The sequence below is a fragment of the Thermobia domestica genome, chromosome 4 (assembly GCF_964235325.1).
Source record: "Thermobia domestica chromosome 4, izTheDome1.hap1.1, whole genome shotgun sequence".
Classification (NCBI taxonomy): domain Eukaryota; kingdom Metazoa; phylum Arthropoda; class Insecta; order Zygentoma; family Lepismatidae; genus Thermobia; species Thermobia domestica.
The window spans coordinates 51,866,966-51,892,953 of record NC_137457.1 but is presented as its reverse complement, the minus strand read 5'-3'; the positions used below and the strand labels follow the sequence as shown (position 1 = coordinate 51,892,953).

Here is a 25,988-nt window from a genome sequence, read left to right as displayed (position 1 = left end):
GATGACACCATATATACCGGCAGTCTTCACACGATCGATTATTTTTCTCAGCACATACTCGCATATTAAATCTAGAAATTGATTTTGGTATTCGGGACTAACGTACCTAAATGTTTTCTCTTTGTTAACATAATACCGAAAAATCACGTTATTTTCTTTGGATTTTAGCGATTCTTAAGAGTTCTTGTAAATTCCCTTAGTCTCACTTTCGTTATTTTCCTTAGGGTCTCTAAGAGGAACACATTGGCGAGCACAATACAAAATACTATTTAGAAGTGCTTCCAAATATATTTTATTGCCGTTAACTATTTGGTTCGTCTGGAAATCTAATTTACGCGCAACTGATCCGTGCAATAGTGTACGCTTCGGAATTCCGCAGCCTTAGAAATACAAGTCTTATAAGCGTTACTTGCCTCATGAGTACCGAATTTATCTACGACCTTCTTCCAGTTACGGAAACCCTCTTTAGTAAAACTGTCTTCAGATTTCGGAATATTTTCGGAGAATGTGCAACAATAAAAGCAAAAAACACTATCTCGAGAAATGTTATATTCTAACCAAATAAATTGCCTATACCAGTGGTCGAAGTGAGACGGTATGCGGTGGTATGCCATACTGTCTCTGGTTTTTCAGTAATGAGGACATACCGTCTCTGTTTTTTCAGTGATCAATAGCCGGTATGTTGAATCAAAATCATAATAAAACATACAACCTGTGCTTTTTTTCCACTTCGAACACTGGCCTATACCACTCAGATCGGAACTGGCGGTCATTTTTATTGGGTTACGTTTTCAATTGAGGTTGGAAGGGACCTAGACCTACTGCCAAAAATGTCTTTGCCTTTTCACAACCTTTGACTGGATCACGATCTTCTGAAACTTCATCTTGTGACACTGTTTCCAAAGTAATACTGTCGTTTGAATTCTTATCTTCTGAGACTTCATCTACAGAGAATTCATCTTCTGACACTGTTTTCACACTAGCACTTGAATTCTTATCTTCTGAAATGCAAGAAGTATATTGTGTAGTCACTATTTAATTCTCTCCCCTGGCACTGTCAATATTGCTAAGTTTCGGCTTCTTACTAAAATATTTCAACAGTTCTTTTTTTTTTTTTTTTGGAGCACTGCATATTAGTCACAACAACTTTCTGTGAAACTTGAGAAATGTTCAAATACACCAGGTAAAATATAAAATATGAAACCACTATACACCGATACACGTGAAGGCCATATATACGAAAAAAACCTTGAAACGAACTGCTCACTGCCAAGGGCGCCGATTTCTTTTTAACTTTAGGGGCGGGGGCATTCAGACGTAGGTTTGTATGTTCATAAAAAATACAAAATACATATTCAGAAAAATACATGGGACCCATATGAGTTTTGGGGGCCTGGTCCCCTGGCCCTTGCTCACTGCAAACACAAACTTCAGACTAAATCAAGTGTATTATTTTTGGTTTGGGTGCCAGGGTGGCTATTAGTAAAAAAATCGTTGTTTTAACCTTACAATGCTCCCATTCCACTTTACAACAATACCAGATGTTGCTATTTTTGTGACTTACAGGGAAAGCAATAAAATATCTTTTGTATTTAGGACCACAAGATTTCCGACAAAGAGCCGAGTTCTGAATGTTTCTGCTTACCCTTATAAAACACTTCCTGTATCCCAGACAACAGACCGACCTGTTCTTCCTTTGACCATCAACGAACACCACATCCCCTTTCTCCAGCACGCTCAAAGTTCACTGACCTTTATTAAGATAAATGTGGCAAAACATTTATTGCAAGACATTACCAGATATGGTTAAAATCAGAGTTCCATTCCCGTTGTTATTATAGAACTTTTTCAGACTTAAGGACAGTTTACAGTCGAACATTTTATAATAATATCAGCATAGATACCGTAAGACAATTTTTTTAATAACTGTCCATTGCCTAAGAAACAGCCAGAATCAGTAAGGGAGAAGGTATATGAACATCTCTGAATATGAGCATTTTTTAAAAAAGATATATTCAATCAGAATTTTACACTGCCTCTGTGATCCTCCACCCCCACCCCCAAAAATGATCTGAATAAGTCCTATATTTATTCAAATTACAGGCATTTCTGATGTAACAGAAAAAAAAAAAGAAATCATGACAATACAGTTTATAAATTATTATTACCGTCGTAAAGGAACATGTAATGTCTAAAAACGAAAAAAGCAATAAAGTGAGGTGAGAATCAATTCAGATCGCATGCATCGAAATTGAGTGACAATTAACCAGCTAGTAGTAGAGAGGCAGTGTCAAGGCTTAAAGTGAACCGGAACACTCGGCAGTAAGTTCTGGCAAATCAGCCTGTTCGTGTACAACAATTGTCATTTTAGAAACATTGTGCATTAATTTTTAATTAATATTTTGGTTCCGTCTATGAAACGACTAATAATATGATCTATCAAACCAGATCTGGAACATGGATCAGGGATTATTTACTTCCATTGTTGACTGCGTTCTCGCAAATCACTGTGGATAAGCATTCTAGTGCGGTGGCTTTTCACTGAAGCCACCTTAAGCCCTGGGCAGTGTGTATGCCTAACAAGCAGCATTTTAAAGGTGGGGCATAGCCACGAACTCTGTTCCGATCGCCCATCCTGACTGAGTGACTGAGGTTAAACCTAGTATCTTTTTTCAGGCCAGGGTCGCTGTTTTTTCACTTCTTTGCCCCTCCTTTCTCTTGGCCTCGTTAGTCGCCTAAAGATCTTAATACTGTGAAACAAAACATAAAATTAAGCAAAATGGTGTTGTATTCGCTTCAGATCATTTTATAGATAACACTGGAGGACTACCCTAATAGACTTCAGAAATGTGGGGGCAGTTATCTCCCTTGCCCCCCTGCATGGGCGATCACTTGAATTAGTTTCAAGACTGTTTCTGAGCAAGTACTTTCTTCAAAATAATATTAAAAAATATAGAAAGATTTTCGAGACATTCGAGTCGATTCGAGATTTTTACGAGCAGTCTCGACTCGACTTGTTTCTCGACTCGAAAATTCGAGTCGAGAAATACATCTGTCTCGACTCGTCTCGAATTCGAGTCGAGTCGAGTCGAGATTCGAGACTTGTCTCGACTCGTGCGCATCCCTAAAAATGCCCGTTATTAGTGTCGAATCCATAGTTTTTAGAGTCGGTGAAATGAACAGTAACACTTCCGATGAACTTTAGATCCAAATGCATCCCCGCAACTAGGAGGCGGATATATATATGATCCAAAATGATCGATACTAGTGTTGAATTCATGTTTTTTGGGGTCCTGAGATGAACAGTGACACTTCCGATGACATTTAAATCCAAATTCAGCAACGCAACGTGTGGGGAGAAGATGTGGGTATATAAAAATGGTCGAAAATTGTCGATATCTGTGTCGAATCCATACTTTTCTGGGTGGCTGAGTTGAACAGTGACACTTCCGATGCCGTTTAAATCCAAAATCAGCCCCAATTATTACTCCTAAAGGGAGAGGATGACATGTAATAGTAAGTGAAAATGACTGATACTAGTGTCAAACTCATAGTTTTGGGGTTCCTAAGTTCACTGGTGACAGTTTTGATGCTCCTTATACCAAAAATGAAACTATTCTCCAGGTATGAAGAACGGGTATTCTGCTAGTCTTTAAGAATAACGAACGGAAGTTTCACATGTTAAATTCTTTAATATATTTGTCGCTGCTCAAATTTACGCACTTATGCGGTGTATGTGTGTATATGTAAAGAAAATCCTTTCTCTTTTTGAGTTCTTCGAAAAGTATACAAATAATAGAGGTATTTTTTATCAGAAAACTAAAAAGTAAAATTAAAAGATATTGCTTTAACAATTTTTCCTGCTAGCGAAATACGTTGTATGTATAGATGCTGCAGACAAGTTACAGCAAATAAGATTAGCATCAGGTGAATAAATAGTTTTTAAATTACATTATCCGGGTTTTGCCAATATTTCCGAACAAAAGATTTTTTTCTAATGGGTTCAAAATTTAAAAAAAATTACACAGCACAAGGAAGATACGTGTATCCATAAAATAGATATTCGATTTTAACAAACTGGTATTAACTAAAATGATTCTGGCCCTGTTATTTTAACACTTCCCTGCCATGAAACGGTAACTTTATAAGATTACTTAAGATAATTTAAATGCGTCTATATTATTTAATCTAACTTCGATTATATTTCAGAACTTTTTGTAGCCATAACTCCATTCTATCAAGGAGCTAACTTTAAAGGAATAGTGTAAATATATTTATTGCCATTAAATTTCCCTATTCTAATACAAGAAACATAACTACTCAATGATCTTAACTGTAACTGTAAATATAAAATAGTGTAGTTTTTATTTTGAAAGCATAATGTGTGAAACATTCGAATATTTCAATTTTTCCCAATCTTTTCGTTTTTTTAGGTTCGGGAAAACGGTAAAAAAAAGTTGAATTTGTCTTGGAATTCTCGTATCTCCATTCGAAAGAAACGAATTTCTTAACTAATTATGTAATTAATTCTTAGAATGAAATAGGTTGTATTATGTAATTCGTGTATAAGTGAAGAACAGATGGTGATAATAATAATCTTAGCAGTACAAATATAGCTGTTACTATTGGAATTAGATACGTTCGTAACAATATTGCCAACTAGTTGCTGCATCGTCCCAATTTCGTATGGTGGTGGTAAATTTCAGAACTAAAGCAAGTGAATGAAAAATGCACAAGTCCTAAATGGCAGAAGTCCTAAAAGGCAGAAGTCCTAGAAGGCACAAGTCCTAAAAATCATATCGCGGCAGAAGTCCTAAACGGCAGAAGTCCTAAAAATCATATCGCGGCAGAAGTCCTAAACGGCAGAAGTCCTAAAAGGCAAAAGTCCTAGATGGCAGAAGTCCTAAAAATCATACCGAGGCAGAAGTCTTAAACTGCAGAAGTCCTAAAGTGCAGAAGTCCTAAAATTTATGTCTAGTGCCCATATTTTTAGGACTTCTGCCTTTTAGGACTTCTGCACTTTAGGACTTCTGGATGTCACCCATACTTTATAGAGGTATATTTGTGTTATACTTTGATTGAAAATTTACATTTTAGCTTTAATAAGAATGATATAATTACAATTAAACCAAATAAATTTTCAGGTATGGAAGAAGGTCAATTATTGTTTGTTGTAATGTACATAGAAAGAGAGCTTTTCTAAAGACGTTTGCCATATAATAAATATGGATATTTTTGGTAACATTAAAAAGTATAAAAGAAGAATCTAGAAAAGTTTTTACGTCAAATTACACATCCTGGGATGATTTTAAGAACAAAAGATTGGTTAATGTATCTAATGCTATTCATAAACAAGATGTTGTAAGATTAGAACAGCTCGAATCAGTGAAAGAAGAGTTTAATTTACTTACACGAAAAGAAATTGTTGAATTTCCATGTCGATTGACAGAAGATGATGGTGGGAAAAAAGCCTTTTTTGTATATAATTTAGCTGAGGCCTACAACTTTGTTTATAGAGGTAGGTTAATGCATATAGAATCGAGTCTTAATAAACATCTTATAGACTTATTTTTAAATGACGCTTTAGTTGAAAGTTTTCCATTACACTTTAATATGCATGATCAGCTAACAATTAGACCATCTAAAGATTCTGAATTGAAAGAAGGTAAATTATTATTGCTTATTATGTATATAGAAATAGAAGTTGAAGGTGAAAACGAATCAAGTGATGATGATGATAATGTTAAAAGCATAGTATTAGGTAGTGATAAATTTTAATTATTTTATTGATTTTCTATACAATAAATAATGGTGATTATTGTGTTAAATGTAAGAAATCGACAGATACGGAGAAAGATACCATTATAATTGAACAAAAAAGAATGGAAGATATCTAAAGAAAGATATTTGTTCTGTATGTGGTGTTAGTAAAACTCAATTCGTTAAAAAGAATGATTGACTATATGATGGTAAAGGTGTTAGAGAAGACATTATAGAAGAAATTCCCAAACCATCTAGAAAAAACTTTGACAGATTAAGTGTGGTTATAAAATGTATCGATGATCATTGGCATGCTGATCTTGTTGAAATGGATGGTGGAGTTTTAAAAGGTGTTTCCAAATTAAATAAAGGTTATAAATATCTGCTAACGATTATAAATGTGTTTTCGAAATATGCGCTTGCTGTTCCTGTTAAAGATAAGAGTGGTACGAATGTTACAGAAGCATTCTAATCCATATTAAGAACGAGAAAACCTAGTAACTTACAAACTGATCAAGGTATAGAGTTTTACAATAGAGAATTTAAGAAGTTAATGGAGGAAAATAAGATTAATCATTACTCAACCTACAGTGGTAAGAAAGCTTCTGTTGTTGAGAGATTTAATAGAACACTTAAACAAAATATGTGGAAAAGGTTCACAACGCAAGGGAATTACAAATGGATAGAGATATTACCAACATTGGTTAGTGAGTATAATAAAAGAGTGCATAGAACAATTGGTTTAAAGCCTATAGAAGTTAACAAGAAAAATGAGCAAACAATATTGGAGAAAGTGTATAAGAAAGAATATAAGCGTGTTAAACCCAAATACAAATTACGCGATTATGTTCGTACAAGTAAATCGAAAGGGTTATTTGAGAAAGGATATACACCTAATTGGTCAACAGAAGTATTTGTTATTAGTGAAGTGTTTCCATCTAATCCACCTACGTATAGAATTAAAGATTTAGAAGAAGAGGATGTACGAGGTAGATTTTACGAACCAGAACTATTAAAGACGAGCCATAAAGTTGAATACTTGGTGGAAAAGGTGTTAAGAAAGGTGATAAAGTATATGTTAAGTGGCTAGGTTTTGATGATTCACATAACAGCTGGATAGATAAAATTAATGTTGTAATGTAAATATAAATATTTGTCTTTTATGGAATAATAACCATAAAAGGCTAGCGAACCGTTACTCTCTATGTTAGACGATTATGTAAGGGTGTAACGATTTCGAAAGAGTTAATACTTCATATGACAAGATGGTGAATGAGAATTTATTTGTGTGGGTAATTAGTTAAGCATTAAACAAATAAAATGTTGTAACATCGAATGCTAAATTAAATATACTACCTAAATCAGATTTATTATGATATTTTCTTATTACAACACTCCAATCCACAAAATGTCTAAATACATATATAAACTCTACAGAGAGGTCTTGATAAATTGAAATGCTATCCCAATAAACGCGGTCTTTGAACTCTGCAATAAATTCTTCTGTTGAATTTTGAATTATTGAAATCGTTCTCCAATCTACTTTGTCAGCGTAATCTGTTATAAGGTTTTCTGATAATTGCTGAGTCCTACATAAGCTCCACCAATCAACTCTATCTGCATGTTTTCGTATAAAGGCTTCAAAGAGTTTGCTTCCATAAGATATAGCATCAAAATCAACTCTGTCTATAAATTCATTAATAAATTCTTCAGATAGGTTTTGATTTAACGATACTTCTCCCCAATCAACTCTATGTGCAAATTCTCTTATAATGTCTTCGGATAAGTCTTGGCTATCCGAAATATTCTCCCAATCAACTTTATCAGCTAATTCTCTTACAAACTCTTCTGATAGCTTTTTCCATGAACATATTTTACTCAAATTAACTTTCTGGGGATATTTACGTTTGAAGTCTTCTGTAATGTGATCATAGTTATATTCCTCCTCATAATCATCATAACCTATAGATAACCATTGTTCATCATTCAGTGAACCAAACATCTCATCAAACAAATTCATAACTTTTACATAGAGAATGTTTTGTATAATAAATGCGTTCTTTTCTTTAGTGGCTTTCTTGAACAAATGATCTACATACCTATGGACACGATAAAATTTATTTCCTCTTCATCATTATAACCACCAATATCTAAATGTTTACATACACAATCAAATATAGGTACGTAAGATAATATTTCCTTACCACTAGTCATATTCACCTGTTCGTTTTTATTCTTAGATTTATTAAATTTATCTAATTTTTGTTGGTTTTCTATATAATAAATATGGAAGCACATTTTGATTTATTACATGATAGACTTAAACTATTTCATCATGATCTTAAACTCTTAGCAGCACTATTAGAGAAACAAATACTGATAAAGGAAAAATAATTATTAATAATGCAACAAAATCATTTGATTTGAGTATTGACGATGAATATAAATATGGTAGTGATGATTATGACGATGATGAGTAAGTTTACAAAATGATTTAATTTTAATATGTGTATATGTAACTTTAATGGTTTATTCCCATGAAAGCCGCGTTCTAATACAACGCGTAATATGTGGACAATGGCAGGAGTGTACAATGTTAAGTGTTGTATTGGTATATATGGAAGTAAAAATAGTACAAAAATGAACAGAAATAATCCGGCGATGATAAAAACTTGAGTAGTAGGCTTTTCTATATACTAAAAGATGAGTAATTATATTAGATTTACTGTAGTGGAGTTAAGGCGACGATGTAAAGAAAGGGGAATCAGAAGATATTCCCGATTAAGAAAACATGAACTAATAAACCTTCTTAAACAATATGATGATGAACAAAGCAGAATGCAGATTAGAGATATATTCTATTTAAACAAGAAATAATTGAAGAACCAAAAATCAAAGTTGAATCAGTACCAATTCATGTAAAACTCAAAGAAACGACAATGAAATCAAGATTGAAACATGAGAATTTACAACAGATTACAAACCACAAGATCAACTTGAACAATATATTACTGCAACATCTAAAGCCATATTCAACAGATTACAAATTAGCTTAATTAGACATAGTTCATTAAAAGCTAATCTTTATATAAGTTGTACATATAAGGAGGGTGAAGAAACTCAAAACTTCTATTTTAACACTGAAAACCAAGAAATATATCAATCAAGTAATTTAAAAGAAGAAATAACTAAGATGAAACAAAGATTAAGAACAAGATTGGATGAGCTTCAAGCTAGAGGTTCTGGTTGGGCTCTTATAAACTATAACTTTTTACAACTAGCAATCGTCAAATATACACCGTATAGAGGATCAACATACATACAATTACCTAAACAAATTCAAAACATAAAGGCAGTAATTAATGTAAAGAATGAAGATGAAAAATGTTTCTTATATTCATTATACAGAGCGTTACATCCTACAAATTCACATCCTGAACGAGTACCAAAAAATAATGAACAATTGTTAAACAGAATCTAAATTAAAAAATATTCATTTTCCTGTAAAACTAAGCGATATTCCAAATGCTGAAAAAATACTTAATGTTTCTATAAATCTCTATGCGTATCATAAAGACTATTCAATCTATGTACTACATCACACACAAAACAAGCAAGAAAATCATGTCAATTTATTATATATAAAAGAACAGAATGAAGATCAAGTTAAAACACACTATTGTTGGATTAAGGATTTAAGCAGACTAGTATGTACACTGTTAACTAAAAAGAGTGCTCGAAAATATTTATGTGATAGATGTTATACTTTTACTCACAAGTCGCTTTAAATAAACATGAGCTAGATTGTTCGTTAAATGAACCAGTAAAAATAATAATGCCTGATGAAAGTAAATGTGATGAATTAAAAAACTACCAATACACAATGAAAATGCCATTTGTGATTTATGCTGATTTTGAATGTTTGTTACATAAAGTAATGGGTTGTGAAGAATGCTATCCAAATAACGAGCCATATACGAAAAAATATCAACAACATAAACCATTTGGATTTTGTTATTATGTAGTACAGAGCGATGGAAGTAAAACCAATCCTGTTTTGTATAGAGATGAGAACGCTGCTAGTAAATTTATAAGACTGTTAACAAAAAAGCTAAACACATATCGAACATATACAAACAAAATAACGAATTACCATTAACAAAATTCAGAGAAAAGAGTTCAATTAATCTAAATGTTGTTATCACTGTAAGCAGGAGTATACTAAAGAAAATTATAAAGTTAAGCATCATGATCATATAACAAGAAAATTTGTACCGCCTCTATGTAATTGCAATTTAAAAGTCAAATACCAAAGTTTGTACCAGTGATCATACATAACTTGACAGGATATGACTCACACTTGTTTATAAAATAACTTGGATGTAATAAAGAAGAAATAGATCTAATACCCAATAATGAAGAAAGATACATATCATTCAGTAAAAAGGTTGGAACTATTAAATTGAAATTTGTAGATTCATTTAGATTTATGGCTTCTAGTTTAGACAAATTATCATCGAACATGAAACCTGAGAAAATGATACATACCCAAAACTTTTATCCTAATCAAGAACAGTTTCACCTTGTATAAGAAAAGGTGTTTACCCATATGATTATGTTAACAATTGGGATAGGTTTAGAGAAAAAAATTACCGCTAAAGGAAGCATTCTTCATCAAGCTTATGAATACACATATAAGTGATGAAGATTATGAACATGCAAAGAAAGTATGGGAAACATTTGACAGTAAGAATCTCGGACAATACCATGATTTATATTTGAAAACAGATTCTTGTTAGCAGATGTGTTTGAGAACTTTAGAAAAACATGTCTTAAAGCTTATGACCTTGATCCTGCTTGGTATATGACAGCACCAGGTTTAGCGTAGGATGCAATGTTAAAGATGACAAATATAGATTTAGAATTGTTGTGGGATTATGACATGGTATTGATGGTAGAGAAAGGTATAAAGGGCGGGACTAGTCAATGCTCAAAAAGATATGTTAAAGCAAATAATAAATATATGGAAGATTATGATAATAATAAAGAAGGTTCTTACTTAATGTATCTAGATGCCAATAACTTGTGTGGGTGGGCAATGAGTTAATATTTACCGTACAAGGGATTTAGATGGTTAAGTGAAGATGAGATTGAAGAAATAGATTTTACAAGTATAACTGATAATTCTGATACTATTTACATATTAGAAGTTGATCTTCAATATCCTAAAGAATTACATGACTATCACAAATAGTATCCATTAGCTCCTCAAAATATATGTTCGCCTGGTTCCAAACAATCAAAGCTATTAACAACCCTATATGACAAAGAAAAATATGTAATTCACTATCGAAACCTAAAACAATGTCTTTCACTTGGATTAAAACTTAACAAGATACATCGAGTAATAGAGTTCGAACAATCAGATTGGTTAAAGAAATATATTGATTTAAACACACAAATGAGAACGAAAACAACAAATGATTTTAAAAAAGACTTCTATAAACTCATGAATAATTCAGTATTTGGGAAAACTATGAAGAATATTAGAAAGAGATTTAATATTAAACTTGTAAGTGATGAGAAAAAATACGAGAAGCTTGTAGCAAAACCAAATTATAAGAGTACTACAGTTTTTACGGAAAATTTAGTAGCATTTCACATGAACAAGGTTAAAGTGCTATTTAACAAACCGATTTATCTTGGTATGTCAATTCTAGTTTGTCAAAATATTTAATGTACGATTTCCATTATAATGTGATGAAACCAAAATATCAAGACAAAATAGAAGTATGTTATACAGATACCGATAGTTATATATACCATATCCAAACAGAAGATGTGTACGAAGACATGAATAATTATATTGATTACTTCGACACGAGTGATTACTCTAAAGATAACAGATATAAGATACCACAGGTTAATAAGAAAATACTTGGTAAGATGAAAGATGAACTTAGAGGAACAATCATAGAAGAATTTATTCGTTTAATATCAAAAATGTATTCAATCAGATTCGAAAAAGATAAATGTAAGAGAGCAAAAGGAGTTAAGAAATATGTTGTAAGTAAAGAACTATCATTTAACGATTATAAAGACTGCTTGTTCAACCAAAAAGAATATTATAAGAAGATGAATTTGATTAGAAGTTATAAGCACGATTTGTACAGTATAGAAGTAAATAAGTTAGGATTAAGTTTTGTGGATGATAAGAGATGTGTTTTAAAGGATGGGGTAACTACTCTATCATGGGGACATTCTAAGTTAGAAGAGTTGTAGTTTTAGATGTAAGATTTTAGATTGTAAATTTTTAGATGTAAGTTTTAGATGTAAGATTTTAGATTGTAAGTTTTTAGATGTAAGTTTTAGATGTAAATTGTTTATAGTTAAGTGCTATAAAGTTCTATTTGATCCTTATGTAAATCCTTTTGTAACTAAATTTAATGATTTTTGTAATTTTTGTACCTGGATTTTAGTGATTTTTTGTAATTTTTATAACTAGATTTAATGATTCTTTGTAATTTTTTATAACTAGATTTTCTAAATTTTTGTAACTTTTATGACTAGATTTAGTGATTTTTTTGTAATTTTTGTAACTAGATTTAGTGATTTTTATAACTAGATTTAGTGATTTTGGTAATTTTTGTAACTATATTTAGTGATTTTTTATAATTTTTATAACTAGATTTAGTGATTTTTTGTAATTTTGTAACTACATTTAGTGATTTATTGTAATTTTGTAACTTAATTTAGTGATTTATTTGTAATTTTGTAACTAGATTTAGTGATTTTTTATAATTTTTATAACTAGATTTTGTGATTTTTTCTTGTAATTTTGTAACTAGATTTAGTGATTTTTGTAATTTGGTAACTAGATTTAGTGATTTTTTTATTTTTGTAATTAGATTTAGTGACTTTTTGTAGTCAGATGTAAGTTTTTATGATTTTAAATGTCATAAAAGCCTATGCGATCTCCCATTAACATTGTAGTTATGGGAATACTTTGCGCCGTGTAGCTTTGTATAATTAGTTGGTTACTTCTGCGCTGGTTAAAAATATGTCCGAAATGGGTTGGTCTAGATTTTTTGGCCCCGAAGTGACCATGTCCTACTACTTCTCTACAAAATATCTAGTTTTTCCTCCAATTTCTCAATATTATTTAGTAATTAATTCTACACCATGCTAGTAGATCTATAGGCACTATATATACAGTAATAAACCAATAGGGCTATATGGAGATAAGAGAGAATTGTTATTATTACAAGTGGGAAACAAGCTGTAAATATAATATCCATATTCTCCTCTCCTTCTTTATACGGTATACTGCTGACTGGCTTAATATAATTGTTCGAAAGTTCACACTCTATCATATTTCTTCAACTGCCATATAGTCGGAACATCGAAGCTGACTTTCCAATTGCTGAAGTTCCAATTCGCATTGGATTCCTTTTTTGCAACATCCGAACAGAGAACAATCATCTCTAATAAATATCAGAAATAATCTAGGAGTATCGTGATTTAAAAAAATATTTTTTGTTGCTCATTTCCAAGCGAAAACTTCCGTTGGTCATCTTGGTCACTTGATTTCAATCCCTTTTTAAGTCGATCGAAGAAATCTCGATGATAGTTCAAACGCAGTTTCTTTCTTCCGTCGCATAACTTCAAACAATTATTTTTATAGTCTGACATCGCAGAGGTAACATGAAGGAACGGCATACCCAACAGGCAATCACAGGGTAACATCTCAACCATTCTAAAAATTACAGTTTGAAAAAGCCCTTAAAAATTCAATTAACTAAATTTCTTCACTCGTGGTGAAGTTGAATCCCAAAGGAGTATGCACAGTCCGTACGTCAATCTTGCTTATATATCGATTAACACAACAACGACTAACCAAATTCCTCGTGACAAGGTTAAATCTCGATCCTCCATCTACGCAAATGTTTGTCAATACATTGTTAAATTTTCCGGAGACAAAAGTTGCTACTAAATCATCTGTCCCCGACGGAATACTATTAAACCTTTCATTTGAGCGAACTACCCATTGATACTTTTTATTATTTCCATTTAAGGAACCCGGAGCCATCGAAATCCTGACGTCATCACTCATTTGATTTGATTTTGTCTTAGATCTTAAGGAATATTTTTGATCATTCGATCTGACTTCTGAAACTTTTGATAAGTTTTTAGAAACAACCATTGTTTCCTTTCCTTTATTAACACCCATCTGTTTATTATATTATACTTGTTCCCGAGTATGCAAAACAACCTGCTGTGAAATTTGAAGAAGTTCCATGCTATTATTCGGTACATAACTATTAGGCATTCTGAACCTCTGATTCGGATTCATACCACTAAGTATAATCATGACCATATCCCCTTCACTAAAACCCAAGTTTAAAATATTCATTGAGACTATTATTAGTCATTAAGAAGCTCACTAAAATGTTGCTTTCTATAGACCCTTTTACTTATTAATGAATGAAAACTAGTTAGAGTAATAAATCTTGAAACCATATTGTATTTAAATTTTCCCAACTAATGTTATTATTCAACGCTGAAGCTACTGACTTCAGTACAATGCCTTCACATTTTGAAATCAAGATGGACAAAATCACATTAAACGAATAATTACTATCCAATTGAATCTGATCTATTTTGACCAACATCTCAAAAATATGATAGCTATTATTTCCACTCACATTCCTGATACTCGATAGTCTATTTTTTAAATAAGAATAAGATTTCATGTGAGCATACCTTAGCATTAACTTGTGTTCTAAATTCAAATGAATACGGTTAGCTCCCAGCTGAGAAGCTGTATTTTGAATAGCTTCTTCTCGTTTACCAAAATCATGAACTCAAATTTCTGACTGATTATTGGAATTTATAACAAATCTGTTATTCCCTACTCTAGGAGTGGAACTAAGGATATCCGAGGCTATTCTATAATAGTTTCCTAACTCTAGGTATCTGTTAAGATTTTGTTTGTTATTTTAAGTGTTAATATTCGGGGGAGAGCCTGAATATCTGTCATGTAATGACGGATCAGAAAAGGTAAAACGATGTTCATTTCTCAATATTATCGGATGTAAATTAATTCATTAATTTGATTAAAGAAAAGTATACTGATGTCATTACGGAAAGAGTGGGTGTGTTAATGGTTATGTAGGTAGGTTATCCTTGTCTGAAAAAAAACCGTTTAAACAAAACCATTTTAATGTACCAACAAACAAAGAGAAAATATGTGAAGAACAAATACAAGATTTAATTCGGCAAGGAATGTTAATTGAGGTGGATCATTCCGATTACACTAGTAGTTGTTTTCTAGTTAGAAATAAAAATAATACATATAGCATTGTTGGGAATGACTTAATAGTTAACGATCCTGGGAATGAATTAATAGTTGAGAATGAATTAATAGTTAACGATAGTAAAGGCAAATGAATTACTAGTTAACGATTTCCGAACATTGAGGAATGTTTGTCAGGGTTATCAGATAAAATGCTTTTCAGTAAATATGACTTACGCCAAGCATGTAACCAAATTGTTTTGTATAATGACTCACGAGAATATAACCACTATTGTTATCCCTAAAGGTTTATGTTAGTATACAAGGGTTCCCGTTAGGCACTGTATATACAGTAATAAACCCAATGGCGCTAGAGATGTTTCAGATACAGCGATATGTCATTTTGCATTGAAACATTTTAGGCGTTTTATAAGAATTTAATAATAATTTGAGGTGAAGGTGGTACAACACAACAGCGACATTACAAGAATAGTTAATTAATAGATGATATGAAAGTATACTCAATTAAAAGAACGTCTACAGTTTCTGGGAACTAGTATTGGTGCTGACAACTCGGTTTAGAAGAGACCTTTGGACAATATTAACTCTCGCCGCTCGAGTGTCAAAGAGATTACTAGACCGTGCTGTTCTAGCGGGAACAGGAAAATTTATCTGACTTAACTACTGTTCACATGATATGTGGCCATTTTCACTTTTTTGCAAAAATATTAGGTCAGAAATGTTATTTCTCACTATGGAAGGTTAGATATTGAGGGATTTTAAAACGTAATTTTTTGGAAGTGTTCTTAGGTGAGGCACTCGGTAGTATAAAATGGCTTAAAATGAATTAATTACGGAATTTAATTTTTTAGTGAGTAAGGCAGGCCATAGACTAGTTAAGAGAACAGTAGTCAAGAGTGGGAGCAACATATGACTTATAGAAAAAGCTTAAGTAATTAGGAATTTTTGTGTCAGTGAAGCGTTAAAGGAGTCCCAGTTTTCTCATAGCAGTACACGTTATTGTGCTTATATGATCCTCAAAAGTATGCTTACTGTAATTATAGTACCAAGATCTTTGAAAGAGGAGACGGGGCTTATGATCTTACGACCAATTTTGTAAATGTGTTATAGGTTCCTTTTTAGAGAAATCGTGAGAGAAGCACGTTTTTTAATGTTTAAGCTAAGTTTCCAGGAGTTACACAAGTTGAGAAGGATGGAAGAATAATGTTGAGGAATTATCGCCTTGTACTCGGATTGAACTTGTCTGTTGGGTTTGCAGTCATCAACGAATAAAAGAATATTGGTGGAGCTTTTTGTGAACAAAGAAGTCAGATAATATATGTATAATAGGATGAGAAATGATCCAAGGGCACTGCCTTGAGGAACTCCAGAAATTACGGGAATAAAATCAGAAAAGTAACCTTAAAATGAAACTCGTTGTGTCCTAGTACGGAGATAGATTTAAAGAAGACTAAGTAATTTGCCATGTAAATTCAATCTAGAATGAAGTTTTTATACAAGAAGATAGTGTGGGAATGAATTGAAAGCCTTATCTAGGTCCAAATAGAAAATGTTGAGTTGAGAATTTACTGAGATTCTGTCCACAGCATCGTACAGAACAGTTAAATTAGTAGCACAAGATTTTCCTGGCAACAAGCCGTGTTGTGAGATTTATAACTGGAGCAACAAATTGAAAAATCATGTTTTTGATTATCTTTTCACAAACGAGTGAGAGAGGATCAGCTCTCTTCCAACAGGTAGGAAAGACACTTTCTACAAAACAGCGATTTAATAAATTCGAAAGGTTTTGAGAAAGTGAATTGGGAACGCTGCGTAGGAAGCAAGTGTAAATTTCTTCTGGCCCATAGACCAGCTGCTGGGTCCACCTTAAAGTGGTATTGGTAGAAGACTAAGATAAAGAATAAACAGGGTGAAGAGGGAGAGGGAAGGAAGGAGAAGCGGGATGGGATGAAGCAAAGCTACTAGCAAAATATTCATTAAAAACCTTAGACTTTTTCATTTGCACATGCATTTTTGTAGGTCAGTTTAGTCCGTATACTAGAACTATTTGTTAATTATTGTCTAGAATATTACTTGTATCAATTGTAATGGGCTCAATGTACTACTCGTACTTTCTTTTCATAAGATATTTACTATGACTTGTAATATCTGTAAAGTTCTTGTAAGTATATTCACTGGGAAAATCCTTCCATAGCTTCAATGCACTTTTTGTTGCGAAGTATGCACTTTAGTTCCTCATCAAACGACGGGGGCAACTTTAAGAAGGTCTCTTACGGAAGGGCACAAAATCTTTAACCACAGCCTGTATGACGTCAGTAGATTTGACTATTTTCTAAACTAATATTTCAGTTATAAATATAGAATATCACTATAAATTCATAATATCATTATAATCATTCATTTCTTAACTGACGTTCTCAAATTATTATCTAAAAAAATCTCTAAACCTTGTAAGGTAATTATTACAATTACTTCATTTGCGTTCTTGTTCCTGTAAGAGAATTCGTCAAGGCTGTTCAGGAAGTAACTCAAAATTAAAAATCCATATTCAAATTTAACTTTCTTTGTAACATTAAACATTTGGACAACAATACACAAGTAAGCGCTTTTATGTTACGGAAAACAAAAACAGTAAAACAAAGAGATATAACTTAGCTTGTCTTCCCTAATTACAGCTTTCAAGAAATTGATATTCATTTTCAGGTTAGTGTTCATGTTAGTTACATCGATTCGAAATTATTTAAAATTTGGAAAGTATCATTAAGCTATTAAGGTCTGTATTCGTAGTTGCAGCAGCAAGTTTGATTTAAAATATATATCAATATTAAATAAATTTATTTTGTCTCTAACGAAGACTTGTTCCTTAGATTATGAAAGCTATATAAGATGATTGTAAAAACGGACAGGTTTGTAAAAACGCACTTACCATCAATATGTGGAACACATATCATCAAATAGAAAATGGTGAGGAGCACAGCAACTGTTTTAAATACTTCCATTTTTTACGCCACCTAGAAGTAAAATATGACATCCATACTGTTATTTACACATAATAAGGATATTGCTTTTAAATCTACGATACGCTTTAAATATATTTGTAATGTTTCAAATATGATGTTCCATTTGATTCTTATGGAACGAACTATCTAAACATATTTAGTAGCTTCATTTAACACTACCTTATCAAAATTATTAGTTTGATCGTCATTTTGTCAAACACGTATGAACATTTAGCTTCTAACTTAAACTTGCATTGATTTGTTATATTTTTGAAATTATTAGATTAAAGGATTCCATCTTCAGAAAAGAATCAATGAGCTATATCTTAAAATAATATAATATAATTTATAAAATAATATAAATTCTGCTATTTAAAGTTTTTGGCTTAACGTTTGTCTTGTTTCACACTTTTTGTACGACGATACAGACGGTATAGCAGGATAATGACTATATTTTCAACAGAAATATTTACAGGAAATTCTGTGAAATTTTAGGTGTCATTAACACGTTTATTTCCATGAATATATCATAATCATTATATACTTAGAATAACGTTTCCAGGACTAAATTTATTTATTGAGCAAATTCCCAGGAAGAGCATAACTTTGCCATTTTACACAGCAAAATATTGACGAAAGAAAAAAAGACAACTAAAATAACATAAAAGAACCGTGTTAAAAAAACGCTGTAAGAGTAACAGTATTTCGTCAGAAATCACTTAATTGCTGTTCCTGATACCGGGTAGTTCGAAAAAATCCACGTCAGTTATTAAATTATTATAACAGTTCGGTAGTCTGCAAAACTAAAAATCTCTATATAATTGCCAATCTAGAGTGGGCAAGGTTGAAAAGGTAGGTATTCTGGCTAACGTGGGAAGAGACATATAAAGTTAGTTCCTGAAGTAATGTTTCCGTTCTGAAGTTTCGATTAACTATTTTACGATGAAATTTCAGGTTAGAGATATTTTTGCGTATTTTCTGGGTATTAGGATGGCGCAAAGGTTCATCCTTAGATAATATTCGACGTGCAAGAGCACGAAACTAGAGTACAGAAATAAAGAAATTGAGATTTGAGCCAAGTTTGATGAGATGTGTATTTGGTGTCATGGCCTGTATGCGAGAGCAATGTTCGATCTTGGATGCTATTATAGTTTTAGGAAAGTTGCTTATGATGAAATTGTACTTCGTTCAGTAAATCGATAAAGAAGCCCCAATATGCGCAAGGAATTCTTGTAGATTGGGATGTTGTTTTTAGGGAATGTAAATTTTGAATCAAAGATGACATCATGATCACTGAGACTGGAAGAAATTGTAAAAGGGAAATCAATTATACCTTATGTGGAGGGAACAGAAAGTTTTTACAAAGTAACTCTAATTACAATTTCTTACTGTTCGTTTTCAAGTGCAAGATTTTACATAAGCCTATAAGGTAATCCATGCTTTTCTGTAACACAATTGATTCATGGAGACACGAGATTCTCTGTCTTCAGCGAAAAGCAGAAGGACACTAGGATTAAGTGATAAGTTCGAGTAAAGATCATCCATATATAGGAGAAATGCCATGGGCCCAATTACACTCCCTTGAGATCATGGGTTGCGAATTAAAGTCGCCCCGCAAAAAATAAACTCTCTCTCTCTCTACTGTCCTTCACGTAACTGAGGATTAAAGGGAGAAATTTACCAAGTACATGCTATTCCATAAAGAATGGCATCACTCTTTAAGGTTGTTTTCAGGAAAAAATATCTAAGCCCAACATCGGGTATCGACGGAAGAAAGGGAACCAGGTTTGAACCTACAAACCAATATTTGCAACCGGGAAATGATTTGCAGTTGTGTGTTTCTTCTTTTAAATGTAATAATACTTCTTATGAAGTGTAGATAAAAACCAATATTGATTGAAATACGGTACTCAATGATGCATTATTTCGAAACATTGATCTCAGTATATGGTTAATACGTATAAGAAATAATATATAATAAATATAAAATAACATCTCGATATGTAAAATATCCTTTCCTTATGCAAATGACTGATGGATGTTAAGACATAGAACATATTTCTCGCCTACGTAGTGAAAAAAATCAAAATTGAACAGTAAATAAAACTTTCATTGCCTTGTAAGTCCGCTATACGTCTCTAGAAGAAGATTACCAAAAGTGCATGTATTAGCTTAGTAGTAAGCTGTTGGATTTCAAATCGTAATGTCAAGAGTTCGATTACCAAATGCTTCATTCGTTTTCTTATGAAATTCTTTTTTTCGTAATGTCCAAAAAATTATATAAAATATTTACATTATATCCTATGAAGTATATTTGTTTGCTACTGTTATATAGAGTGCACTTCACAACACTCTCATAACAGCATATTATTTATGTTCTTGAAATATATTCTTATAGGGATAAAAATGTGTTAAACAGACAATCGAAAGTCGGATAGTGGTTCCAGACGAACAAATTTTCCAGATACCCCTAAGGTCACGTGAAGAGACTTAAATTCTTTTACAACGGAGAGTCTTTACATAGTGTTTCAGTTTAATTCTCTGATATGCTTTCCTATGTGCATCTCTCACCGTCTCGCTTTGTGTGTGTGTGTGTGTATGTAAGTGTTTCGCATTATTCCAAGTTTAGTGCAACGGTTGCAACATATATGAGTATCATTGTCATTGAGTACCAGAAATTCAAAGTTGTGTTTCTTCATATTGGTTTTATCTTTTCATGTTAAATGAAAGGCAGCAGCTAATATTTTGTTAGTAGTATTGCACAAAAGTCGGATACAAGGTGTGCTTTACTGCTATAAATATTTGCAGAAATTTGTATGTAGCCCTGGAAAGGGTTGTATTTGCGGGTTAAGGTGGAGATATTAACATTGTGGCCAAGACCTTTCTGAATGTATTACACGCTCCATTCTTCTCGGCATGAAAACAATTCAATTGATGACAATATAATATGACAGAGAAAAAGCAGAGACAGAACTGGAGGTAAGGGAAAAATATAGATTTGTCACCAATTGAATTGTTTACGCTCTCCCAGTTTGTAATATGAATACTTTATATGTGCACCCTCGAAATAAATTTCATATATGCACATTTTCACTACAATTTGTCGCCACCCAAAAGGAAAAATGTAAGTAGTTATTCACGTGTCCCTCACCGAAAAAAATTCTTAAATACGCCACTGTATATTGATTGTTTTTGACGCTTCCTATCCATATCCGTGGAAAGTGCGAAGTACAAGGAATATGAGGGGGAAATCCCCTTTGGTAATGCTGGATGTATGCTACAAATAGAGGCACCATTTGAGACTTCGCTTGACGGAGGCAAGAGCACCACCGACATAAGACTTTCACATTTTGTACTAGTATATTAATAGACAATTGATTAAAGTATATATATTCCTCAAACTCTCGTGGGTTTATTGTGCCCTCTGTTTGCCCTCAATGACGCACTTGGCTACATCTGTCATAGTCTCTCTTGCTATTGTCATCTGAAATGACCCCTGGTTATAGAATACATCCAGCATTGCGAAAGAGAATTTTCCCTTATCCCCCTTGTAATTCGCACTGTCCACTGATAAGGACACGAAGACTAAAAACAGTTTTTACACAACGACTATGGTAACCATAATATAACTAGTGATATCAATATATATAGGCGCATTTAGAATTTTATTTCGGGAGGGTGATGCACAACACTTGAATAAGCACTTACATAAGCAAAGGAAAGGAACTGAAAAGTTATGAAATTGTGGGATGGTAGCCCGGTTTTGTGTATTCATACGGCTAGCATATTGGCCTGCGGAACCAGAGATCCTAGTTTCAATTCTCTCGCAAAGTAACAAATTTATGTGTACTCTTTTGTACTCAAATAAACAATCCCTACATTTTAACTTCGATAAAAATTATGTAAATTAGTCGTAAATTATTTGCAAGAAAATACAAATTGCAACAAAAATGGTTTGTTTTTGTTGTAAACAACCCTATGACCTCTGATAATAACTCTATTACTAAGTACCACTTCATAAACCTAGTTCGCAAAACAATTATCGATATTTGTTTTGTGTGTAACTTGGATAAAATACTAATTGAGGCTAAAATGTATAAAATTAATATTTCGGAAAACAGATAAAAAGGTTCCCTTGCGCGGGAATCGAACTCAAGACCTCTGAGGCTAGAATAATATTTTAAAAATTATTAGCATACTTGTCTTCGGTGAGAGACAACTGAGTTTGAATCGTAAAGTAAATCCGGTTTCAGAATGTAAAAGCGCATATGGTTTAATAAAGAGGAAGATATTTTACTGGCAATTTTCCAGAGTAGGATGACCGATTGATTTACATGTAACACTTCCCAAGTGTAACACTCCAATTCTGATAAAATTTCGGAGGTAGATATCACACGTAAATGAATACGTGCTTTTTTTTTACTTTCTGCAGAAGCCCCACCTAAATGTTTGAAAGTTGACGCCCGAAAGGCAAGAAGAACTCTGCCGAAATGAATGAGATTGTGCACAGATTATGTAGGCGTAAAAGGAGGGAATACGTATTTCGTATTTTCATGAAAAAATGGGCGGAGTGTAAACGCTGTGTACGTGTCCACTGTTTGCAATCTCTCCAACTACGAGCCGTCAGTTGCAACATTTATGGGCGTACCTCTCTGCGTGCGAGTGCTATTACCAGACTCCCAGTATCTAAAGTTATTACCTCACCCACCAGTAAACAGCTATCTTTCCAAATAGAATACTCCTCTGGAGGAAGTGGCCGCGGTGGCTCAGCGGTAGAGCGTTCCCCTCTGGTTCTTTGGGTCCCGGTTTCCATCCCAGCCCCTACCAAGTGAACTTTGTGGTGGACAAACACCGTATGAGTGGGTATTCTCGGGTTTTTCCAGTTTCCTCACATTTTCTTCATTTCACCATTTCATTTATTTCTCATAATCACAGTCTCCTTTAGCCTAACCGGCATAACGTGGGACGTAAAACAAAGATCTCATTTCATTCATTTCACTTCCTCTGGAGGAGGAATGATAGAACCACTAACTTCAAATAATTAACTTCACGAAGTTTGTTTTCGACCAGATCGGTTTAAGATCCCCTTTTTCCTTTATTTCCTTGAACTTACTCAAGCGAGGCAGAGAGAAAAGATGCGTTAAATATCTCTTAATACTTTAAATATCCTAGAACAAGCTTTCTTGTCGACCAATTCTAGATTAACCTTTTTATTCACTCCGTTTGCAAGAATCTTGGGTAGTTCTTAATACAACTAGCATACCAGACTCAAATTATAATGAAAACTCATCAAATTTCCTCTTTTTGATATCTTTATTTCAATAAAGAGTGAAGTATAGCTCAGAATTGTCTATGATTTGTAGATAAAATATTTATTTGTCTCTATTTGCCCTCCCGAGACTGAGAAGGGCTTAAGTATAACTCTATACTAATCCGTAAAGAATAGGGAATTAGTTTCTACTATAATAGATCTAAGAAGTTCCTACTTTAGTCCTTAAGACAAAATTACATAAACTAATACTCTAATTAATCACGGTCCACTCACGACACGTTCTCTTACAAGCTGATAAAGCGAAGGAATTTACAGTACTAAAGGTGCCTTCACCAGTTATCCAGCACCTGGCCTAAACCTAAGCGAGGAAAATCCTGGAACCAGACCATCCTCAAGAGGGATACTATCTAACGATTTACTAGGAATAGGTTCAGAGAGGAAATAGGAATATACCCTAATAAGAGACCTTTCTAGATCAGCAGTCAGATCTATACAGACAGCTTAAACCTATTCCAGTCCAATAGCATTCTAGAGCGGAACTACATGTGTATTTCAAAAGCAAACAATCAGCCTGGCCTTACATAGCCATACGTCAGCCGCACTCGAACCAGGAGCCCTCCAATTCAAAAGCAATAAGCCTATACACTAGACCCAGGCAAGGAGCCAAGGCAAACTCTAATGTAAACTACTAATACTGAATTTCCTTGTTAAAGCATTTAAAGAGAAATCGCGAGCTAAACATTATCCAAAATCAAAATATATTTATTTATTTCCTTAGATTGAGAAGTAAAACAAATAAAGCTCTACGCTACCCGTAAATTCACTTGCCAACTCGCTATACTATTCATGAACCTTTCTGCTAATTCTGAAAATACCCTCACGACAGTCATCATTTAAACTGTTTTATCCAAGGAATTCCCATTCCGTGAAATGGAACCAGAGAAAAACAAAACTCCCTCTCCTGTTATTCGAATCACTAAATGGTTCCCCACCTCACGAGAATGCCTTTTATATATATGTGAGGTTCGAAAAGATATCCTGTTTTTGTAGCAAAACTACCTATCGAACCATTATAACAATATAGATATACAGAAATTTTAAATAAACCCTCGTATTAATTAACGCCAATTCTTGGAAATAAAATGCAACCAGAAAACATTCAGAGGAGAGCGAAGCACAGGAATTTTTTACCCAAACAATTCCTCGCTTTTCCAGACAGCCCTGCATCCCCCGTCAGACCAAACTAGGTAAGGAATTTTTCTACTCTCTTTACTGACACCCACGCAAAATAGACATGAGCAAAAACAACAAATTCTACGTAATAATAGTTTTATTCATAATTATTAACTTTTTCATATTAATGGACGCATCAATATTTCCTATACAAGTTCAATTGGGAAAAAATTGATTTATTGTTCCTTAGTAGTGGAGCAGTGAAGTGAAAATTCAGTGTTTTCTATGAACTGTTTTGTATTGATAGTGTATTCTTGCACTGCTCAAAAGGCTACAAACTGGGGCTCTCAAAAGACGCGCGTCAGAGTGTTTACAAACTTCATGATAGTACTATGTATTGAGTTTGCACTTTCAGATATCTTTATTAAGTTGCATAGATATTTAGTGTTTAAATAATTCAATATATCTGGCATCGAAGTATAAAATTGTGTAAGAGAATGCAACTTTGTTTCTAACATTTTATTGTGTTGTACGTCAATGACGAACTTACAATGGTTTCGTCTGCCTATAAGTGACGGCGAATTAGAAGAAGATGTAATTGAAATTTGTACCACGAAGATCGTGATATTTTATATGCCGAAGAGAACCTTTTATGCAACATAATGAGAGTGAAATATCTGCAGAGAATTCTTTTGTCATTAGTTCATTCACCGCACTCATTCGGTTGTAAAAATCGTGCGCATTAACGATATCGTCCCGTGATCGTGTACAAGTTATTGGGCCATTTTATAACAAGTGATAATTTTTGAGAATAGTTCAAAAGTGTTATTGTGTTATCACGCGTTTTTAGATGTTTTATTTTCATGAAAAATTAGTATCAAATATAAGTATTTTCGCAAATATCTATATCTATATCTATCTATCTATCTATCTATCTATCTATCTATCTATCTATCTATCTATATATTTTTTTTCCTCAGGGCATTGTCAAGGCTCTACATTTTTATTTTACATTTATTATTGCAACCGGGTGTTTCTGACTGCAGTATACGGTAGCCCGATCATCACCCTTGTTCTTCGCGCGCACAGTCAATCGAAGAACTGAAAACGTACTCTGTACAAAAACAGGCTATGGTTGTGAACTCGGAAAGCCTAGTACTTCTGTTTGTCAAGGTCAAAAAGTGGGAGAACAATGATGTGTAGATTGTAAAGAGGGTGCAACAGTGACTCATGCTTGTAACAAACATTTTCATTTGCAGTTCGTGCACATTCCGTCTGTAGTTCTACTGTGGCACAACGTATATTGTAACTGTATAACTATTGCAAACCGCTTGTAGGACTATTGGCGTATGTGACGACCGAAACCATGTTGTCAGCTCTGACTGCGATGAGGCACTGCCGTGCTGTTTTGCTTTTTTTCTCCTTTGCCATTTGTGAGACGTTAAACATGTTTTTGCTTGTTGCACGC

The 25,988-nt window shown here is 33.1% G+C and overlaps 1 long non-coding RNA gene across 1 annotated transcript in view; it reads right to left on the bottom strand.

Annotated features, from left to right (window-relative positions):
- The window catches only part of LOC145682760 (uncharacterized), a 780,074-nt gene that overhangs the window by 541,425 nt on the left and 212,661 nt on the right, over positions 1–25,988 (bottom strand). Inside the window, exon 4 of the long non-coding RNA XR_014130953.1 lies at positions 18,003–18,087. This is a non-coding gene — a long non-coding RNA (uncharacterized LOC145682760). The remainder of the gene's footprint in view (positions 1–18,002; positions 18,088–25,988) is intronic.